This window comes from Callorhinchus milii, unplaced genomic scaffold (assembly GCF_018977255.1).
Source record: "Callorhinchus milii isolate IMCB2004 unplaced genomic scaffold, IMCB_Cmil_1.0 Scaffold2, whole genome shotgun sequence".
In the NCBI taxonomy this organism is placed as follows: domain Eukaryota; kingdom Metazoa; phylum Chordata; class Chondrichthyes; order Chimaeriformes; family Callorhinchidae; genus Callorhinchus; species Callorhinchus milii.
Window position 1 is genome coordinate 73,964,256 of NW_024704743.1, and position 6,488 is coordinate 73,970,743.

The window sequence follows — 6,488 nt, forward strand, 5'->3', positions numbered from 1 at the left end:
AAAGATGAAAAACTTTCTCTGGTCCAGGGGTAATTGGTGAAATGGGCACTGAATATGCGGTCAAGTCTCAGTACAAAGTTAATGAAAAGAAATACTGTATAAGCAGAAGAAACCTCTGTGACCCAATCGTTGACTAATGATGCTTGTCTGTCTAGCACCTTGGGACGTCCTCCTGACGTGAAAGGCAATACAAATGTAAAAAAAAACGAAAAAACTCATTAAGAGTGAGAAAAAGGAGTATGAGGGTAAGCTAGCTAAGAACATTAAGTCTGATTGTAAAAGTTTTTACAAATATATTAAGAGGAATAGGCTAGTGAGGGTAAATGTAGGACCACTTCAGTCAGAGACAGGAGAAGTTGTAATGGGGGATAAGGACATGGCAGAGTCCCTAAATGGGTACTTTGCATCTGTCTTCACCTTAGAAGAAACAACAAGTCTGCCAACAATAGAGATGCACCAAGGGGATAAGGACAGGGAGCAACTTAGGGAAATTTTCATTAGTAGAGAATTGGTGCGAGGGAAACTGTTAGCACTAAAAAGTGACAAATACCCTGGTCCGGATGGCTTGCATCCCAGGGTATTAAAAGAGGTAGCTTATGAGATAGTGGAGGCCTTATGTCTGATCTTCCAAAATTCCTTGGATTCTGGAACAGTCCCCATGGATTGGAAGATCGCAAACTATTTAAAAAAGGTGGAAAGGAAAAGATGGGGAACTGTAGGCCAGTTAGTCTCACATCAGTGATAGGAAAAATTTTAGAATCATTGATTAAGGATGTGGTAGTGCGGTATTTAGGGGAACACAATATAATTAGGCCAAGTCAACATGGCTTTACAAAAGGGAAGTCATGTTTGACAAATCTCATAGAGTTTTTTGAGGATATTTCGAGTAAACTAGATAAGGGTGAATCAGTGGATGTGGTCTATTTGGACTTCCAGAAGGCATTCGATAAGGTGCTGCATAAAAGGTTAGTCCAAAAGATAAGGGCCCATGGAATTGGGGGAGCATATTAACATGGATTGGGGAATGGTTAACGGGTAGGAAACAAAGAGTAGGGATAAATGGGTCCTTTTCAGATTGGCGGGATGTGACTAGTGGAGTGCCACAAGGATCAGTCCTTGGGCCTCAGCTATTTACCATCTACATCAACGATCTAGATGAGGACATCGAAGTTAATATATCTAAATTCACGGATGACACAAAACTAGGAGGAAGTGTCAACACAGAGGATGACATTAAAAAAATGCAGCGAGACATAGATAGGTTAGGTGATTGGGCAGGTAGGTGGCAGATGAAGTATAATGTAGGGAAGTGCGAAGTCATCCACCTAGGTAGCAAAAACAGTAGAGCGGGTTATTTTTTAGAAGGGGAGAGATTGGAATGTGTTAGCGTCCAGAGGGACTTGGGTGTCCTTGTACACCAATCACAGAAAGTTAGTCTGCAGGTGCAGCAGCAATTAGGAAGGCGAACGGTATGTTAGCATTCATTATGAAAGGATTAGAGTACAAGAGTAGGGAAGTCTTGCTGCAACTGTATAGGGCCCTGGTGAGACCACACCTGGAATACTGTGTGCAGTTTTGGTCTCCTTATTTAAGGAAGGATGTACTTGCCTTGGAGGGGGTGCAGCGTAGATTTACTAGGTTAGTGCCAGGGATGAAGGGGATGAGTTACGAGGATAGGCTGACCAATTTGGGCCTATATTCTCTAGAATATAGAAGAATTAGAGGGGATCTTATAGAAACCTATAAGATCATCAAATGGCATGATAGAGTAGTTAGTGGAAGATTGTTTCCCCTGGCAACCCTTTCGTTTTGAGGTGAGGAAGAACTTCTTCTCTCAAAGGGTGGTGAATGTATGGAACTCACTACCCCAAAGGGCTGTTGATGCTCAGTCCTTCAGCTTATTCAAGACTGAGATAGATAGATTTCTTATTGCAAAAGGGATTAAGGGATATGGGGATAAGGCAGGGTCAGGTTATTAGCTGGAGTTAGATTAGAAGATCAGCCATGATTGAATGGCGGGGCAGGCTCGAAGGGCCGAATGGCCTACTCCTGCTCCTACATGTTATGTTATGTAATTTTATTGTTATTGTTGTCCATTGCATGTCTATTGTATTCCCTGATAATCACATAGCTCTCATTCAATAGAAAGCTTGTCAGTTGATTGTTCTGTCCAGAAACTGCTTAGATCTTGGCAAGTTTCTGCTAGAGTCAGCACTTTTTTTCCAACAACAGAAATGTCAGTAATATTTGACTCAATGACAAACAATAAATACAAACATTGCTGAGCCAATGCTATTCTGGGAATTTAAGAATTAATTTGATTACAGGACAATAGGAGAGTGAGCAAAATTTATAGTGTAATGCTCCAAAATGCTCCATTCCAAAGGTCTGCAAAAGGAAGAACCAATTCTACACACCGACAACAACTTGCATTTATATCGGCCCTTCACACAGGGTGACATCTGGGAGAGCTTTACACACCACAGGGCTCACTAAAGGTTAATAATTTACTGTGTGTCTTTGAGGTCAGATTTACGGTGATTCCAAACTCAGTTCCACAGTCACTCTCGCTGGTCTGCACATGAAGCTGATTAGACTGGAACATATGCAGTCTAATGTAATAACTTTCCAATACAGGGACTTTCTGGTGTGTATCTAATGCTCTAACCCTCTGGGCAATAAAAATAGGATTGGATTAGATTGGTGTTCAAATTATACACAGAATGAATAGTAGCAATCACAAAGCAAGGACAGTTTATTTGTTCATGTACAATGAAACCATTCATCTCTGCTATACTCACAACACACAAACTGACACATAATCCGAGGCTCAACATTTTTCATGATCTTAACTTTAAGACCATATAAAAAAGTGCACAATTTTGAAAAATTGTTTAATTAAATTGGCATCTATGGAGTCCTGTAGCTCAGTGGTTAGAGCACTTGCCTCATAAGCGAGAGACGTGGGTTCAATTCCTGGCTGGGAAAAACATTGGGCAAGTTTCCTTACTCCACACGTCTCTGTTTACCTAGCAGTAAATAGGATCCCGGTTGTTAGTCGATTGGCAGATCGCTTTTCTGGGGGTAATAATACCTTCAAAAAACAATAATAATAAATTGGTCACTCAATCCACAGCTGTATGTGGGACACTGCTGTGAATTTACTTTAGAGCGTTCTGTGAAGTGCTTTGAGACATCTCGAAGACATGATAAGGAGCTATATCAAATGAAAGGATTAGTATTATTATCTGACTTTCCAAAACTTCTTTAAAACCTGTAGAAAATTTGTTTTCCAAACTGAGATTAAACTTTCCAATATTTAACCTGACCTTAAATGTGAAGACAATAATGATCCTTGCATTTTACTCTAATCAAGTAATCAAAACGTCTCAAAGAACATGATTTCACTGTGGGGACTGCATATTTATACGTGTGTGGTCATAAGGCTGATGGTCTTCTATGTAAAAACATTGAGGATAGAAGCTCTCCATGGTTTTGACATAGTATTGTCAAATAAGGGCTTGTCCCATTCTAAATACTACCTTGAGGGCATTTAAAATAAATTGGACAAGCACATGCTTGGGTATTGAGGGAGGGTATTGAACTATGGGAAAAGAGCAAGAAATTGGGTTTAAGATGGCTTCTTGGAGGAGCAAACCACAACACAAAAAATCAGTTGAATGGCTTCCTGCTGTGTTGTATAATTCTATGGTTCTATAGTATTTTTTTTCTTGGTTTTCCTTAAGATACATGTTTCTCAAGATTATCAAGGCCATAATTAACATTACATATATTCAATAACCAATATTTTTACCATGGTTTCTATAGATATGTCTCCAGTAAATTATGTTCCTATAATTAACATTAGCCAGTTATTTTTCTTACACCAGGTTCATCCATGATAATGAGGAATTTCTGTTTCAAGTTACGTTAGTCAGTTTAATGAATTCCAAATCAATTAAACAAGTGTTTATAATAATAGTAACTTACCGCTCCACCCTCACCTCCATTAAATCAACCTTGTACTCCAAGATAATCTTGGAGGTCAAGGACAACCCCAGGCTCCTTTTCTCCACCACCAACCGGCTCCTCCACCCACCCTCTCACTCCTCGCCCATCCTCCCCTCTAACTCTAACTGCGAGAAGATGCATATTCTTCCTGCGACCTGTAAATTGAGTTCCATTCAATAACTGGTAAGAGACTGTCTTCAGACACCATTTCTTGATGAGGATACAATGAAATTGACCAGGCAGCACAGAGGCGGTCACAGCAGATATGTTAATAGCAAGGCAGTGTTCAATTGATCACTTTGGATAGAATCATGCATTTTTCTATAATGAGAGAGTATTGATCCATATGTACTAAATTTTACCAGCACTTTTGATAGTCACCTTTAAATGTTGATGATATTAAGATTGCGTTGAAAGAATTAATAAAACCTGAGCTTCAGGTTTTAAAAGATGTGATGAAAATGTAAAAACAATTTTGATTTAATTTATAAGACAATTAGATGTATAAAGTTACAATTAGTTATATAAAGTTGATTGTGTTTTTGTGTCTTTTTTTCTTTTAATTTTTTTTACTCATTGGCATATTCCTCTGTTCCTCGTCTCTGGCATCCTAGGATGTGGTTCTGTAGGCACACGTTGTCCTCTGCCACCGAGCCCTGTGGCCATTGTTCATATGTGGATGTTCCAGAGCAGTGATAGCCTGCTGGGCCATCAAGAAGCGTTCCCCTTGAACGTTCGCACTAGTCTAGGTAAGTCCATGTTCGATCAGTAGTTTGTATTCAGTTTTTTCTTGATTGAATATTTGATTAAATATTTCTTGATTTATGTCTTAATTCAAACAATAATATTTATTTTGTGGGCCGACCATAAAGTTTGGCCACCACTGCTTTAGAGGGTATCATTCAAGCCTGACCTCTCCTCACCTGGCTGTTACATCATATGTGCTACCAGCAGAGGGAACCATGACTGGTTTCTCCTCCATAAAACTATCAGAACCAATGTCACCTTCCCATGCGGTCCTAGTAGATACTAGCAACCTTAGGACAAATCAGGATTCGAACAGGCAAGATATATGATATATAGTTTTTATTAATGGTTTAATTTTTGGTCAGACATGCAGAAACCAAACCATATTCCCAAACCAGAGTTCCACATATGCATGTCACCTATGCATGGAAATTTCCTGTGTCTGGAATGGAGTACGTATTCCCTCCCTGGAGTGATTCATTCTGCTTACCTAATTCCAGAAAGTATTAGTTACAGATTTGTGATGGTCAAGGCCTGTAGACTCCAGAGTGTGTGTTGGAGTACTGGTAAAGTTTAACCAGTTAAAATTTGTCCTTGAGAGCACTGTCTGGCAAGCTTCCCACTGCTTACCCAGCTAGGACCACCCCACTGTTAGGCTTGTATAGTGTTAACATGAATTGAGTGGGAAAAATCCCTTTTCTCTAGTCCTTGCCCCATTTCATAGGAAACTTGACTTGAGAAGATAAGAGAACGGTATGGGTGAGGTAATTAGGAGGGATGAGGCTCATATGAAGTATAAACACCCACATGGACTGGTTGGGATGAATGACCTGCCTTCCATACTGTAAAGTTCTATGTAATTCAATGTAATCTCTTTAACAACTGCATCACCATGATGGGTGACAATTTAACATGATTTTGATTCATTTTTCAGTTAAACAAGTAGGGTCATCTCAATTTATGGTTCATATTCAACATCTGATAGGTAATGCAGATTGCATATGATTTGTGAACAAAGAGTTAAGTAAACTGAGAAGCTACATGGTTATAGTAATTATTTAATGTAACACTGCAATCAATACAATACCATAATATACAATTTACACTTATATAGGGCTTTTCACGTCACAAGGATGTTTCAAAGCATTTTATATAGTTGGCTGGTCAAGGGGGTTGGGGGGGTGGAAGGGAGGGAAGGTGACTGAAAGCACAGTAAAAGAGGAGTCTTAAGAAGTGGGGAAGGAGTCAGAGGGACGAGTCAGAGGGATTCCAGAATGGAGTGGAGAGAGTGGGGGTAGAATGGCTGAAAGCTCGCCCACCAATGGTGGGGCAAACTGTAGGTGGGGGAAGGTGGGGTGGGAATGACACAGGCCAGTGTTTGCTGAATAAAGAGAGTGGCCAGATACGTAAGTTCACAGCAGGTCACAGAGGTAGGGTGGGACAAAGGACTGGAAGCTTTTGAAAGTGCGGATGAGAATCTTGAAATTGATCCACTGGGGAATGGAAAGCAGTGAAGATGAGCGAGGATGGGTGGGAGGGGATGTGATTCAGATGCGATAAGGTAACTATTCCCACTGCAATATATAAAGGATGCTTCGAAGGGAATCATAAACTACTGCAAATTATTTTCCAGTGGGAGGGTGAGCCAATAGCTCACAAATGATAGAGTCACCAGTGAGTTATAAAGTAATCCTCATGAATGGCAGAGAAAAAAACAATATTTATGATTC